Here is a 17,172-nt window from a genome sequence, read left to right as displayed (position 1 = left end):
TAGTTTTGAAGTCTATTTACGAAATAATGGGACCGTTTTGATTTTAAGTATAAAAACACCGACTTAAGGTACACTGTTACTCAAACTCATACCTCAATGCAACAGCAAGTCCCAAATTTCATTTTTTTAAGTACATTATATACATAAAAAATTTCTTGCACTCTATACTGGTAACACGGAGAGATTTATAACTCCACAAAATGTTGCTCAGCAATGAATAAACGACTATACTCCTTTTAAGCTTCATATACACTGAAAACAACAACAGTGACATATCTCAGTGTTGAACGAAATCGTGACTTCAAATTATTTTCGATATCCCAGTGACATTGGGATATCTTGCCAATGCCACACCATCATAGACTCGTAGCAACAGGTTTATATGCTTAATATTTTTGTTGAAGAATAACAAAAATGAATCAAAAGTTAAGTGATAATCATTAATAATGTTTATCCTATGAATAACCGATTCTGTAAAATATCGTCTTTGTGTGAATGGTTTCCTCATTGGCTAAGTATGGTGACCAAATTTAGCAATTGGTACGCAAAAATTTTAAAGATATACTAATTTTGGTTTTTAGATCATGTAGAAAAAAAAAGAGTTTGGCATTTTTAGAACTAGTTTCAAATCCACAACGGAATACATATACTGCAGAAGACACTGCCCAGTATTTTTATGGTTAAAAGCGTTGTTTATGAAAATGAATATCCGCATACACTTGATGAATTTAAGGCACATTTCACCCAAGCTGATGATTTAAGCTACACCGATGAGCCAAATACAAATGACAGATCCTAGTTTACATAAAAAAACTTCTAGAAAAGGGAGGATTCATTCAGAGAAGTGGAAGAGAAATGTAAAGAAACATAAGATGGCAACAGAGCAGATCTATTTGTTAGGACTGGGCAGGTTGCACAAAGCCAAAACAATTAAAACCGCCATTCAATAACTGTTTATATAAATGTCCAGAATAAATAAATAAATATTATATTGAATCAATGCTAATACATAGAATTTTACGAGTTAGGGGACAAGACTCGCCAAAGAGAATACATATCAAAATGTATCTATTTTACTTAACAATAAAGATGGTAACAGTAAATGTTCAATTAATGGGTACACGTAAACTCATCACCAATTACCATAAATATCCTCGTACATAGTACAAACTCATCACCGCTATAAAAGTAGGGTTTTCAAAATAGACACTAAGAGATTGGTAAACTGATCACTGGCCTACCTGCACCCCGGATCAGGTATAGACCATAAAATCCCAGCAAAGCGCTAGCTTTTGGTAATTTCACAGAATAATCCAAATCCAGATGTCTTAAATGCAACTGCAATTTATTGGTTTTTATTTGGGAATTCCACAAGATTCTCTTGATAGCTACCTAAAATCATGCGAAAAGAAAAATTTCTCGTCATTTGCCCTTGTTACTTCTATATAGTGAAAGTAGGATAGTGAACTGTTAATTGATTACGTCCTGAGCCAACGTGGACAAAGAATAATGGTTATCAATAATTTCAAATTACAATTGCCAAAGACTCTAAAAAAATCGAATTGCCTTTTGTGGACTTGTGCGACGAAAGGGTGTAAGGCTAAATGTCATACAACTGGTGAGTAGAAATTTTATACCGTTTTTGTTTGGTTGTTTCGCACTGGTTTTCGCGAATCATCCTGATCAAACAGAAAAAAATCAGCGTAATTAAGTTCTTTAAGTAAACTGTATAAGATGTTTCTTGTAGGCAAGGCATTTTTTTTTTTTTTTTTTTTATTAACCCTTAACTGGTATGGCAGGGTCAAATTTGACCCTATTGGAAATTCTTTTGTAATTTTCGGAAAAACTAGGCGATATGGCAACATACCATTTGAGGTATTCTTTCAAGGCGTGCAACTGCTTCAGTTCCGCTATCAGTCGCCCGCAAGCAATTAGTGGCTCCACGTGAATATTGTGAATTGGGTCAGATTTGACCCTGCCATACCGTTAAAGGATAATTTCTCGTTTTCGGGTAAGAAGCACAATACTGTTATTTTTCCAGAAAAAAATACAATTTTGTTTGTTCTTTCAATTTAGAGTTGTGATCGAAGTATAATATGTCGAACGTGCGTGACAAAAGGGCGCCTTTGACACAAAAGGAAATTGAACATATTGCTGAAACTTTATGGGATACCGACAACGACCTTTCCGATGCAGAGACGATTGTTAGTGATCACGATACGGATAGTGACTACAATGCTGATAGTGAGAGTGAAGATGAAGCTGTTGATGGCAGTGATAGGCACTCTGTCGAAGAAGTTAGCTTATCTGTTGAAAGTGAAATTGTTGGGGATGAAAGTGGCTATTTCTACGGAAAAAATAGAAAAAAGTGGGCGAAAACGCCACCTGCGTCTAGCCGTACTCGCGTCACCAACATAGTGTCGCATATTCCTGGCCTTTCGGGACCATGTCGGACCAATAAGCCAACTACACCCTTGCAGGCGCTCAGTTTTTTTCTCGATGGATACATTATAAATGAAGTTATCGCAAGAACGAATGAGAAAATAACTGAACTGCAGGCAACCTATGGCGATCAGGCCTTGTCATGTCAGTTTATTAATCATGTCGATGAAGTAGAAATGCGAGCATTTCTCGGTCTTCTCTATCTAGCTGGAGTGTTCAAGTCGAGTCACGAGGACATAAATTCGCTTTTTGCAACAGATGGAACAGGTCGTGACATTTTTCGTGCAACAATGACTCTAAAGAGATTCAGTTTCCTGCTAACAGCCTTAAGATTTGACAATCCAGCCACTAGACGACAACGTATTGAAGACGGAGATAAACTTGCTGCAATTTCAAATTTGTTTTACAGATTTATTGGAAACTGTAAGATAAACTATTCTTGTGGGGAATACGTAACCGTGGACGAAATGTTGGTTGGATTTCGGGGAAAGTGTAGGTTCCGTATGTTTATAAAAAGCAAGCCTGTGAAATACGGACTAAAAATATTGTGTTTGTGTGACGCTCGTACACATTATTTGATCAATGCTTTTGTATATACGGGCAAAGATGAAAATAGGGCAAATCCAAAGAAGCTATCTATTCCAACCCAAACTGTGCTAACTTTGATTGAACCAATAGCAAATTCGAACCGTAATATTACAGGGGACAATTGGTTCACGTCACTAGAGCTGGTTGAAGAATTGCAACGCCAAAACTTGACATACGTAGGTACTATTAGACGGAATAAAAGGGAGTTACCTAAAGAGTTCCTAGCTAGTAAGCAACGTGAACCACTTTCCTCGCTTTTGGATTTACTAAGGATATAACAATTGCGTCATACGTTTCAAAAAGAAATCGCTCAGTTTGCATGATGTCTACAATGCACCATAATAACATGGTCGAAGAAGGAGCAAAGAAATTACCAGACATCATCTCCTTTTATAACCTAACGAAAGTTGGCGTTGATGTACTGGACCAAATTTGTGCCAATTACAAAGTAGGAAGACGTACTCGGCGTTGGCCTCTAACTTTGTGGTACCGAATGATGGACATCTCCGCCGCAAATGCAGGCATAATTTATAATGCTGCTAATCCAAATAATGAGATGGTTCGTAACCGTTTCCTTATTGATTTAGGGAGAGAAATGATCAACGAACACTTAGTTCGAAGAAGTCAAATGAAAAACATTCCTCGGGAATTGAAGGTAACCATAAGGCGAATCAGCAATATCCCAGATGAGGCCCCACGAAGCATAGATAACCCTCAACGTCGACAACCTAAGCGTGCCAGATGCTTCTTATGCCCTTACAGTGACAACAAACATCCAATTGTATGTGACGAGTGTAGCAGGCATATTTGCAAAGACCATTGCAAAACGTCCAACATGTGTACAAATTGCTCCGAACAATAAAATACTGCGCAAAATGTAGTTGTCAGAATTTTTGTTTATTATGTTTTTTCATGTTTTTAAGTATTTTTCCCTAGGTTTAGGTTTGTTTTGATTAAAACAATTCCGTTTAAAATTATTTTTAATTTTTTCTCTATTTTTTTTTACAGATAAGAAAAGCCATGTTAATTTTTATAAGTTTAGCCAGAAGTAGGCCAGATATTATTAAAAAGTATATGTAAACATTATTATTTATAATAAAAAGGATTTATATTCGATCTGAATGAAAATTTTTCTGTTTTCTATTTGCTGCATGCAAAAAAAGGCACAGGGTCAAATCTGACCCCGCCATACTTTAAGTGTAATTTTAAATCACCATACCAGTTAAGGGTTAACATTTAAGATTTTTACAATCTGTTTTGCAGTGAAAACAATAAGTAAAATTTTTTGTCTTTACATGACAGAGAGATGTAAGGTCCAGTGACCAAATCATCACGACACAAATTGGCTTTTTACCGGTAGGATGCGCACATACACTGATACGCGAGCACTAAAAGCGGCACTGATCACAATGGCTGGGTGCTGTTGAAGGCGTAACTCCCACTGCTGTAGGCTCTGTCAGGATAGGTGAGGTAGGTCCAAGGGGTCATGTCGCTTCAATCTCTTCGCTTGTTGGTTGTTGAGAAGATTGTGTGCCAAGGTATTAGGATGCACCCGCAACCTGTTTTGATATTGTTCAGAAGTTTTTTTGCACTCTTCAGAAACTGTTAGTACCTGAAGATCTCTATGTATTGCATCATTCTGGATATACCAAGGTGCATTAGCGATTGTTCTCAGAGTTTTGGATTGGAATCTTTGTATTATCATAATATTAGATTTGCTAGCTGAACCCCAGAGCTGTGAGCCATATGTCCAAATGGGTTTTATTATTGTATTGTATATCAGCAGCTTGTTGTCACTCGATAGGTGAGAGTTTTTTCCCAACATCCAGTAAAGTTTTCTGTATAAAATTCCCAATTGAAGCTTTTTCGTCCATATATGTTTGGTCCAAGTTAGACGTTTGTCAAGGTGAATACCTAAGTATTTTACGTCATGCTTTTGGGGCAAAGTATGTCCATTGAGGTTAACTTGTGGACATGTACCTCTTCTTAGAGTGAATGTAATTTGTGTAGATTTTGAGGGGTTTACTCTAATTCTCCAGAGTTTAAGCCATTCATTTGTTTTGTTCAGATGTAGTTGCAGTCTTTCTGATGCTATTATTGGGTTGCTATGAGGGGCCAAGAAAGCAGTATCATCTGCGAATGTTGCAAGCGTTAGGTTATTGCTTATTGGCAAGTCAGCCGTATATATCAGGTACAGAATCGGTCCGAGCACACTACCCTGAGGTACACCAGATAGGATGGGGTAGAGTTTTGTATAGGCTTCACTATATTTTACCAGATATCTCCTTTCTGTAAGGTATGATTGAAGCAGTTTAAAGTAAGGGTAAGGTAAATTTTTCTTTAATTTGTACAGAAGTCCTGTATGCTACACCTTGTCAAAAGCTTGAGAGGCGTCTAGAAAGGCTGCAGTACAATATTGCTTGTTCTCGAGACTACTTCTTATTGTTGTGTATAGTCTGTGAACTTGTTCTATTGTACCATGTTGGTTACGAAAACCGAATTGATGGTCAGGTATGAGACACTGTTCGTCCAATATTGGTTTGATTTTTCGTAGTAGAAGTTTTTCGAAGACCTTAGAGATGACTGGGAGTAGACTAATCGGTCGGTATGAGTTGACATCTTTTGGATCTTTACCAGGTTTTTGAATGAGTATAATCTGTGCCACTTTCCATTGCAGAGGGAAGTAATGCAGACTAAGCATAGCATTGAAGATCATAGTGATTATTCTGTAACAGTCATTGGTTAGTTCCTGGAGGATCTTACCCGTTATGAGGTCAAATCCCGGAGCCTTATTGGGTTGTATCTCATTCTTTATTATCTGTTTTACTTCTTTAATATTAAACTTGGTGATAGGTAGATCCATTTGATATGGAGCCTCAAGAAAAGAATTAAATGGTTCTTTTTGTTCTAATGGCACTACTCTGTTAAATGGATTAAATACTGTAGAAAGATGTTCAGCGAATGTCTCAGATTTTTCTGTGTCTGTTCTTGCCCATTTACCTTTGACATTTTTTAGAGGAGGTATGGCGTCTTGTGGACCTTTTACCTTTCTCGTCGCCTTCCATAGAGAATAATTGGTGTCTTTGGACGGAGTCAAATTTTCTAAGTAAGTTTGGATCCCCCTGTTTTTCTCTTCTTTTAATAGATTTTTAAGTCTTCTGGTAATTCTGTTTAAATTTTGTTTGTCAATAGGAGCGTGTGTGTTTTGCCACTTTTTCCTAAGTTTTCTTTTCTCATCGATCAGGTTTTTTGCACTTTGCGAACAGTTTATGCTTTCCTTTCATGTTGTTTGTTCGGGAGTAGAAATCCAACCTGCCTTTTGTATGGAGGTAGTAAGTTGTTGTACCGCATTTTCAATTTGTAATTCTGTTTTAAGTGGCAAGTTCGTTGGTATTTGTTCTGCTAGTGCGCTTCGGAATATTTTCCAATTTGTTTGATTATTGGTTAGGACTGGAGGCTTATTTCTGAGTATGATTTTGGAGTCTAGGTCAATTAGAATGGGAGAATGATCTGAAGAGAGGTCCCAGCATGATTCTATTGCTAAATAGTTAAGAGAGATACCTTTAATCACACAGAAGTCTAAGAGATCTGGTGTTTTATTTAGATCTGTAGGCCAATAAGTTGGTTCTCCTGTAGATATGTGTTGTAGGTTGTTTCCTGTTATTGACTTCAGCAGTCGTCTACCCCTTGTTGTAATTACCCTAGAGCCCCAGTGATGATGTTTACAGTTAAAGTCTCCTCCTGCTATTAATTTGTGTCCAAGAGAACTGAGATAGGCGCTAAAGTTGTTTTCGTTGATTGGTTGACCAGGAGGACAGTAGACCGCAGATAAGGTAAGGTTGCCTAGCCAGTCTTCGATGACAATGCTCGTTGATTGCAGGTACTTTTCACTGAGCTTATTTAACTCATGGTGTTTTATATTAGATTTGATAATAATAGCTGTGCCACCGTGTGCCTTGTCATTTGGATGTTTTGTGTAGTGGACAATGTATTTTGGAATTTTGATATAGTTTTTGTCTGTTAGATGAGCTTCTGATACAAGCATAACATCAATTTTCTTCTCGTCGAGGAAAATTTTTATTTCTTGGATGTGGTTCGTTAGGCCATTTGAGTTCCAGACGGCTATTTTAAGTCTGTGTTGCATTAGTGCATTTTGGAAATCATAGTCATAGGAAGATTAAGCATAGTGTCCATTCTCTCTACTAGTTTTGTCATCAGGTTTTCAAGGTTGGCAATTTTCGTTGAAAGGTTTGAGCCGACATTAGTTTGTTGATTTGTGATTTCATCCGCTTGACTATTTCCTGAAGTTTTTTGGGCGTAAGAAACACCAGGGGTTACTCTTTGACTATTGGTTTCATGGGTGTCTGTTCTGTGGGTCTCTTGATTCTTTCTGAGTTGGGGGAATTTTTCTTTTTGTATTTGTTTGTATACGCTGCAGCCCTTATAGTTGGCCGGATGGTTTCCCATACAAAGTACACATTTTACGTTATTGCTGCGTTCTTTTCGTGGGCAGTGTAAAGTAAGATGATTACTTGCACACTTTACGCATCTTGGAGGCATATGGCAGAATTTTTGTGTGTGACCGTAGCGTTGACATTTGGTACATTGGGGAACCTGACGTTTGGGACATGGTGGTTCGAAGGACACAATCATGTTCTGGAGTGCTCTCACATCATATATGTCTTTATTATTTGGCTTAGTTTTTAATTCTATATAAAAAAACGGAAGCGCTATTTTGGATCCATTCTTATATATATTAGCTATGTTGGTTACTTCGTGTCCCATTAATCCTAGCTCATGTACTAAAGCGTCTTTATCTGCTGTCTGATGCATATTACGAAGCACAACTCGGAATGTTCTTTCTTCCTTTGTTTGATAGGTGTAATAATGTGTATTTTTCTCATTGAGTGCTTTGGTTATGTTTCGGTAATATTCAGAAGTTGAGGGCTGGATCTTTACTTGGTTGTTATAGAGACATTTGATGGAATATCCCAGAGGGGATATTGTTTCTAACAATTGTCGAAGAGGTTGTATATCACCTACATCTGAAACAAATATGGGTGGGGGTTGAATACTTTCTTTAACTGCATCAGTTCTGGTTTGGTTGGTCTCATCAGGTACTTCATCTAAGCTAGCAAATCTATTAGACGTTGGTGTGGGTGCTTTGAGCCAGTAATCGCTCATTATTGTTTGTTTTAGTTGTTTATCACCTCCAGGGCTGTCATTTCTTGCTCGTTTGTGGGCTTGAACAGTTTTCCATTCTTGATCTTGGTTTTCTTGGCTATTTTGTGGATTTGCGATGTATATTTGTGACGGTAGATAAGAAGAAGAAGAAGCATGATTAGAAAGAAAAGAGTTACCTGGTTGTTCATGTTGATTCTCAGTTGACTCTGTCTCTTGGAGTACTATATTGGTTGAGCAATTTTCATTCCTTTGTTGTTCGCTAGACAAGGTTCTGTTGCTCGATGGTTGTTGCATGGTAGTTATTTGCAGATTAGCGATGTGTTTTTCTGAAGTTGAACTTCTCGGCGGAGATCTGCTCACTTTGTTTGAATTTAAGAACGGATTGTCTATATCCATCCTGTATCACGATTAAATATTTTATACATCACGAAAAATTATTTATGATACGCCTATGGCTTTTATTTGCCGGTATTTGGCGTTTGGAAATAGCACTTGTTTTATTTTGTTTGCGTTTTTAGAACACTGATAATTAATATTAGTAATTAACGATATAGTTTCCAATAAGAACTGGTTACTATAATAATAGATATTTTTGTACTAGAAAAACAAATTTATGCGACCGTCTCCAGCAAAGGTTGGAACGAGGCAAGGCATAATATTACTTTGTTGCTATAGACTACCTTTTCTGATATTACATTTTGAGATTTCTAATTAAATTGTTAAAGTCACATTGTAAGATATATATGTATATATATATATATATATATATATATATATATATATATATATATATACATATATATATATATATATATACAGGGTATCCAATTAAGTCGGCACCATATGTGAAACCTTTTTATTTTTAGTTTTATGAATTTTGTTATATAAAATAATTATGTTACATAAAAAGTTTTAAATGATCTAAAATCTAGAATACAATGATCAGATATTAAATTTTTTTTAGTTGTATACGCGGTTTGTCAAAAAAATGAATTGTGGATATTCTCAAGTCTTAATAAAATTCGTGTTGTTTAACGAACCGCGTAAATGACTGAAGAATACTAATATCCGATTCTGATGATTGAAGTTATAGATCGTTCAGAACTAGAGAATAAATTTTTTTTCATAAAACTTAAAATAAAAAAATTTTCCATATGGTACCGACTTAATTCGACTCCTTATATATATACATATGTATATAAAAGCGATAAACGCTTGTAGTCAACGCTGATCAGTTAGACTACAAAACACAACTATTTGGGTGTGCAGCTGAAGATAGGACAAAGAAGTACTCTTTTTAGTGTACCAAGCTTTCGCAAATCTTTATTTGCATCATCGATTACAGAATAAAAATTATCTTACACTAATTGAGGTTAGTTGTCATGATGTTTATAAAATAAAATGAACAACTCATCTGACTCCTACAAATAATGGCGAAAACTAACCAAAAAATGTAAAAAATTTGTTTTTAAAAGCATTCTAATTGTGGGATCTTTGTACAAGTCATTGAAAGATAAAGTACAGGAAACTGTACTTACGCATTTTAATGCATTCTGTCACAATAAAATGCATTGCTAATTACTTCAAATTTAAAAATTTCCGCCAATGATGCCATAAAATGTAAAGCTTTGCACGTGTAAAAAATTAAGTTTCCTTCGACTTCAATGCACTAATAGCACACTCAAGTTTTTAGCTTTTCCTATTTTTTAGACATTTTATATTTACTTACTGTCCAAAATCTTTTATTATTTTCAAGATAGTCAAATAACGCCAAAACAGTAAGACTTAGACCGAATGTATGCTTAACAAATTATCTCAAGAATGCAATGAGAAATATAAAAATGCAATGAAAATCAAATAACAAAGTTGGGACTACTTCCGATATAAACAAAAATAGCACATGTAGACAGATATTTTCATTTTAAAGTTCACTATCGAAATCCTATGTAACTAAATTTTTAGATCTCAAAACCATTTAGATTGGCAGATACGTCTAATAGGCCACACCGTGAGACATATTAATATCTCAGTTAAATTTTAAAGCAACTTGCTTAAAATAATTTCTGAATTTATTAAATTATCACATAAACGAGAAGTATAACAGGTAAGAGGAAATCTTTCGCATTAGAAACCAGCAAAAATCCCGGTGATGAGTTTACCTATCTGCGGTGATGAGTTTACCAATCTCCAAAGGATGCTGGTGATCAGTTTACTATATCTCCGAGGGTCTAATAATTTCATGGGAGGCTATAAAGTGATGAGTTCGTACACGTCCCAATTAATAAGGCTTACCATTTCCTGTTAAATGACAAACAAGTGGAAGGTGTAAATAACAAAAAAAGAGTACCTGGAAGGGTTACTGCACTTAGAAATGATGTATAGGCTCTACAAAGAAAAATGTGTACAAGAAAAATAAGATTGTGTCAAAAACTCAATTTATGAAAGAATTTTCAATACAAAATTCAATATAAGATTCCATAAACCAAAGAAGGATCACGGATCAACGTGATCAACGAGAACGTAAACGACGTGAATCGTTTTTAACCTAATATGCCTATATCAGTACTTAATTTTAAAGCGATACGTGAAGATAATAGACCATAAATTTCCAGAAATAGGGCATTCGTTTTTAGATTCTGATAGCGATTTTGGAATAATTGAAAAGAAATTATGAAAAGTTGAGACCATGTATGCCGCAGATCAATATAGAGATGTTATAAGAGAATCAAGTAAAAAAGGTTATGTTATTATAAATATGACCGACCATTTTAAAAATATAGCAGACATACAAAATAAATTAGACTTATTAAATAGAAAAAAGAATTGTTGTGGTACAGATGATATCAAATTGATACGTGTGGATAGCTACGGTGAATATTACTACAAAAACTCCTTAGACCCAAACACGCCGTTCTTAAAAGTGGATATAATAAAAAATGTAAGGGCGAATTCAGCAGAAGGTTTTGTATTAGAAGTTATACCAAACAAAACGAATACTCTGTCCGTTGAAAAAATTAATAATTTAAAACAACAACTTTGTTTTATAGAGGAAACTTATGGACATTTTTATACTCATCTATGGGAAAAAAAAGAAGGCGCAGAAATCAAAAATGAAATAGATAAAAGAATAAAAAAAAGAAGAAATAATTAGGAATAAAATTTGGTTTTACATCGTTTGGATTGGTGGTCACTTCTACGGAATTGAGCTTTCTGTTTTTTCTGAGGGTGCCGACTAAGTAAGTTTCTTGTTTTAGAAGCTCCTTTGCCAAACCAACGCTAGTATAGTAATTATCCGTAAAAATAATCCTGCCTTGGCGAAGAAGTGGCTCCATAAGTTCGAGGACAATTTTTTCTGATGCGCTCATATTTGGATCCTTGTCATTTCAATTGTAAACTTCTAGGTCGTATGTATATCCTCTTTTGCAACAAAGCTTGTACAGCTTTATTCCGAACTTGAAACGTTTATTTTTTATATACTGTTTGAACAGTAGACGACCTCTAAATGGAACTATACTCTCGTCTATGCAAATTTCTCGTCCGGAACATAACTTTCTTTGAATTTATCAAACATTAGTGTCAGCAAAGGACGTAATTTTGCAAAATGATCACCAGGAATAGCTTCTTCGTTGTTGCTAAAATGCAACAAACGCAGCAGCATCTCAAAACAATTCCTAGACATCTTTCGGAAGAATTTATTTGAATAAAATGGGCTTTTTCTCCAATAATCTGTAATTTTGGGGTATTTTGCTAAGTCCATCCAGAAACAAATTGCAAAGAATGAGGTAATTTCTTCCGCATCAATGTTATTCTATCTATGCAATCTAAAATGTTGCGTAATTCCTTTACTGATGGTTTGTTGTGCATAACGATTTGTTTTTGTTACTATAAGATTTACTACATTTTCATTGAAGAATATTGTAAAAAAATCGACAGGGGTCTTACCCAGATAGAATTCCCTAATCTCATCAGAGGGGCCTACGGAACCTATGGAGAAATCAAATTTCCTTAGAGATGTTTCCGTAACCGTAGACCAAGTCGCATCTTCTGAAATTACATCAGGATCATCATTGTCCGAGTTGTCGTTATCGACCGTGCAATATTTCATAACAACTGCCTCTATAGTATCTTCTACAGACAAATTTATATCCGGCGATTGAGAAATTTCTTTGGATGTTGAAGGAATGGCTCCATCATGAACTTCACTTGCTTTTGGCTTAGATGTTAATGAAATACTTTCTGGCCTTACAAATAACTTAGATAATACTACGTAAAAAATGGTATTCAGGATTGTATCCATCTGATGATCTACCTTGAAAAGGTTCATCTTCCGATTCAGACAAAATTTCACTCCAAAGTTTTTGTAATTGTGCTTGATTTTTTTCGTAATCACCACTCATTTTCACTTTCAATAGAGCGTCCTCTCAGTATCAAATAAGAAAACGTAATAAACAAGTGACGGCGGCGATACCCGTATGCTGTTTGAGAGTATGAACAAGTCAGACAAAGCAAGCCTGAATAATGCGTGAACCCGCGTTTGGGTCTCAGGGCCTCACAAATACATAGGCACCGAGAACTAAACGTTGGTTCACATTTTAAAATTGTTTTTTTTTATGCGAAAAAATATCTCAAAAAATTGTTTGTCAATTATTACGTAGTATTTTAATGTTATCAATATAAATATCTCTAAAGAGAGTTTTGGCCTGAGTGGAAAAATTTTAGTATTTGACGTGGGCGATTAACGTGTTAATTTTTATTACAAATAATAAACCTGTTTGTTTAATATTCGGATTCCAGAAAATCGTGGAGACCACTCCAGCTCTAATAAAATGTCAAAAGATCGGGAGACTACTGAAAAATACATGTCTTATTTAAACTTTTGTAGTGTAAGTAGTTACCATTATATGTAAAGAAGTTTGTCAAAAATATCCACTCAAAAGAATTTTATATGAATTAGTGATTCCTTGGACACTTATACCTGCATCACATTCAAAAACCTTATTTACTTTCAGAACGTACATGAAAATTACTGGAAAACTCGCTGTCTGTGACCTATTCACTTCTCAGTCCACTGATTGTGTTGCCATCGACACAATCCACCGAACACTTCACAAGACGTGTCAATGGGCCTTTGGGGACCGCTGAGGCATTTCTAAAGGGAGTAAACGGGAGTAAGGAGCCGGGTGCAAGACGTCGAACACTGGTCTCGTCACTGGTGGCTGTCTGCATTGAAAACCCAATTCGATTTACTTACTGGCAAGCTGTTCACGTACGTATTGATAAACTTCTAATGAGCGAATTAGAACACAAAAGAAAGTTGTAGTGTGTGGGTTGAGTGTTATAAATACAAATTGTGACAGAATTTACTCTGAATGAAAAACATAAACTTTGTGCAAAATATCCTTCCATTTAATTATTACAGATTTATTGGAGTGCAAAATTAATCGGACACTTAGATTTTTATCTATTTTTTCGTTTTTAGATAAAACAACTTTTTCTTGTTTGAACCTGTTTATATGATTTTTGTGATCAAAAACAATTCTACACAAACTTTTTGTTATTAATAGGAAATAGCATAATTTTAAGTTTATTTTGGTATTTTAAGTGTGTAAAAGTTTGTTTCTAGTATTTTTTGTTCTCTCCTTTTTAAAATTTTAATTAAAAAATTATGACACCAGAAGAAGTAGCACAAGGTATTACTTTACAGGAATTTCTCAAAGTACAGTGTTTGATACAATACAAAGATTTTGGAAACACAGGCAACATACACCGAGAGGCCAAATTAAGGTAGACAAAGAACCACAAATTAACTTGAAGATCGCTTTATTAGGTTACAAGTGTTAGCAGCAGTACTTGTTCAAGAAATAAATAATGTTCAAACAACACAGTTTCCATTTATATCGTTAAAAGACTGTTAAATGAATGTAAATTAAGCTCTAAAACACCTATCCGGGATTTATATTAATAGGAGATCCTTGGAGCCAACATTTACTCTTTGCTTGAGAACATCCTAATTAAAATGTTAAAAAGAATGGGGTGCGATGTTCTTTAAGGATAAATAAAGATTAAATAGATACTCATCCAATGAGAGGTCTAGGATTTGCAGAAGACTTGCACAACGTTATCAACCATGCTGCTTTATTCCCAGAGTTTAATTTGGTGGAGGTGATATAATGGTGGATATAATAATACAATACATAATCATACCATAGAAAATCTTGAATATTATGTTTATCTAGGTCATGTCATCAAACTAGTAAAACCAAATCAAGATGCTGAAATTAAAAGAAGAACACAACTGGCATGGGGCGCTTTCGGCAAACTAGCATATATCTTGAAAAACACCTTCATTCCTGTAAACTTAAAGAAAAAGGTGTATAACACATGCATACTACCAGTTTGTACCTACGGTTTCGAGACAGTAGCTCTTACCAAAAAATCTGCTTAAAAATTAGAAACAACGCAAAGAGCAATGGAACGAATCATGCTTGGAATATGACTGAGAGACAAGATAAGAAACACCGAGATAAGACGTAGAACGAAGATTAGGGATATTGTGGAAGAAATTACAAAAATGAAATGGCGCTGGCCCAACATAATGATAACAGGTGGACACGGAGAATTCTAGAATGGAGATCAAGGACGACAACAAGAAGCATGGGAAGACCTAAAAAAATATGAGTAGATGACATAGACGTCTAAATAAGGAGTTAGAAATTATGAACAGCATAAAAAGAAAAAAACTAGAATATTTGGGTCACATAACCAGAGGAGAAAAATATGAGCTGCTGAGAATTATTATGCAAGGAAGGATCCAAGGGAGAAGAAGCATAGGAAGAAGACGCATCTCCTGGCTGAAGAACCTTAGAGAATGGTTTAACTGTAGTTCACTACAACTTTTCAGAGCAGCAGCCAACAAAGTGACCATAGCCGTTATGATATCCAACCTCCGATAGGAGATGGAACTTTAAGAAGAAGAAGACATAAGAGCAGTGGGAGGCAAACAGTGGATTATATTAGCGCAAGATAGAGAAAGATAGAAGTAACTGGGAGAGACCTACATTCAGGAGTCGATGGAAAACGGTTGACAAAGAGAAAGAGAGATTTAATGGTAATAATAAACCTATTATAATTCGAGGGAGGAATTTAAATACTAAACGGTATATAAAACAATGTTCTTGTAGTGTTACTTGCCCGATTTGTTGGAGAAAACTTTCCTCTGAGCAAGATAATGTTGAGCCCCACATTGCAAGAATAACGCGAGTTACTAAAATGAAATTGGGATTTCTTTATTACCATTGCCCCCAAGGAGCCCCCAGACTTAAATCCAATAGAGCGTGCATGTGATATTCTGGGACGACTTATTCGACCTATCCATATTGTGTTTCAAAGCATTAATGACTTAGAGCAAACAGTTCGAGACGAATACACCACTCGATTTGATAACTTGTTTTCTACAAATCAAGCTATGTCATGTAAACCAATCTGTCAATTGCACTGTGTTATTAACTCAAAAGTGACAGCGTCTTAAATTTAAACATTTAATTGCTTCAAATTGTAAAGAAATAATGCTTTAAATTTTAAAGACAATCTGTATTTTCTTCAAAATTTTACTAAAACAAGATTATTAAAAGCAAAGATTGTCATGGATCTGCTTTTAACACATGTACGTTTGGTAAATGATCTGTTGATGTGGCACGTCATTGTGACGTGTCTAGTAGCGTAATTACGCGATTGCGACATCGATATAAATAATTCAGTAATGTCGCTAAACAGCTCTAGCAGACATACGTTGAAGTAACATGGATTGCTCTTAAAACGAAAGTCATAAAGATACAAGAAGACGACATCGGGTTCACGAAAAACAACAGAAAACAAGAATGAATAATGCAAGAGATCATGGGCCTCATGCACGTAAGACGAAAACATAAAGCAAATCCAATAGAATAAAAATAAGTAAATAAAATCATTATAAAAAACTGCCTTGAAGATAAAAAAAAACTGGATGTAAACCAAATACCTATAAATTAAACAACTTCAGAAAAGACATAACACCTTTAATATCCACGAAAAAGTAAAAGAAATGACAAGTAGATACAGAAAGGGGCAAACAACAAATAAGAAATAATAATAATAAGATAATTACAGGTACAAAAGACAAACTGGAGAGATGGAAAAAATACATTCAGACATTGATGATAGACCTTGTTTTTCACCAACCACAGATAATCGAATAAATGAAAACGGTCCAAAAATAACAAAAGAAGAAATTATAAGTCGAAGAACTTAAATTAATTGCAGACAGCGAAAGTAAAAACCTCGACTTAATAACAAACCATTTAATACGATATATGACACCGGCAAAATACCATCAGACTGGTTAACACTTTTCTTAGAATCATTCAAACACGAATTTACAAGAGATGTGAGTTTCAAATGAGTGACACTCAATTCCGATTTCGAAATGGATTGGGAACACGAGAAGTTCTTTTTGCCTTAAATGTAATAACACAACGATGCAGAGACATGAATGTAGATGTATATACATGTTTGATTAATTATCGAAAATCATTTGACTGCGTTAACCATCAAAAGATGATCAAAATTCTGAGTACAACTGGAATTGACGAACAAGTTTTGCGAAGTATCTCAGAACTATATTGGCACCAAACGGTAACAATTGAAATAGAGCACACAACATCTGAAGATATACTAATCCGACGAGGAGTGCGACAAGGTTGCGTCTTATTGCCGCTACTATTTAATATGTATTCGGAATCTATATTCAGAAAAGTATTGGACGAGGTTCAAGGTGGAATCAATATTAACGGAACCAATATACAACATAACAACAATCAGAATATAATAAATGCCGTAGTTTGTTATAGCAACATGTTCGGTTTACATCTAAATGTTTCCAAAACTAAAATTCTAGTATTTTTAAAGATAACAACAAATGTA

General features: G+C 35.0%; 1 protein-coding gene across 1 annotated transcript in view; it reads left to right on the top strand.

Annotated features, from left to right (window-relative positions):
• The window catches only part of LOC140449778 (zinc finger BED domain-containing protein 5-like), a 120,833-nt gene extending 107,019 nt beyond the window's left edge, over positions 1 to 13,814 (top strand). The window contains exon 3 of the transcript XR_011951880.1: positions 13,224 to 13,814. The gene's annotated coding sequence lies outside the window, so the exon portion shown is untranslated. The remainder of the gene's footprint in view (positions 1 to 13,223) is intronic.
• The last annotated feature ends 3,358 nt before the right edge of the window (positions 13,815 to 17,172 follow it).

This window comes from Diabrotica undecimpunctata, chromosome 9 (assembly GCF_040954645.1).
Source record: "Diabrotica undecimpunctata isolate CICGRU chromosome 9, icDiaUnde3, whole genome shotgun sequence".
Classification (NCBI taxonomy): domain Eukaryota; kingdom Metazoa; phylum Arthropoda; class Insecta; order Coleoptera; family Chrysomelidae; genus Diabrotica; species Diabrotica undecimpunctata.
This window is presented reverse-complemented; position numbering and strand designations above follow the sequence as displayed.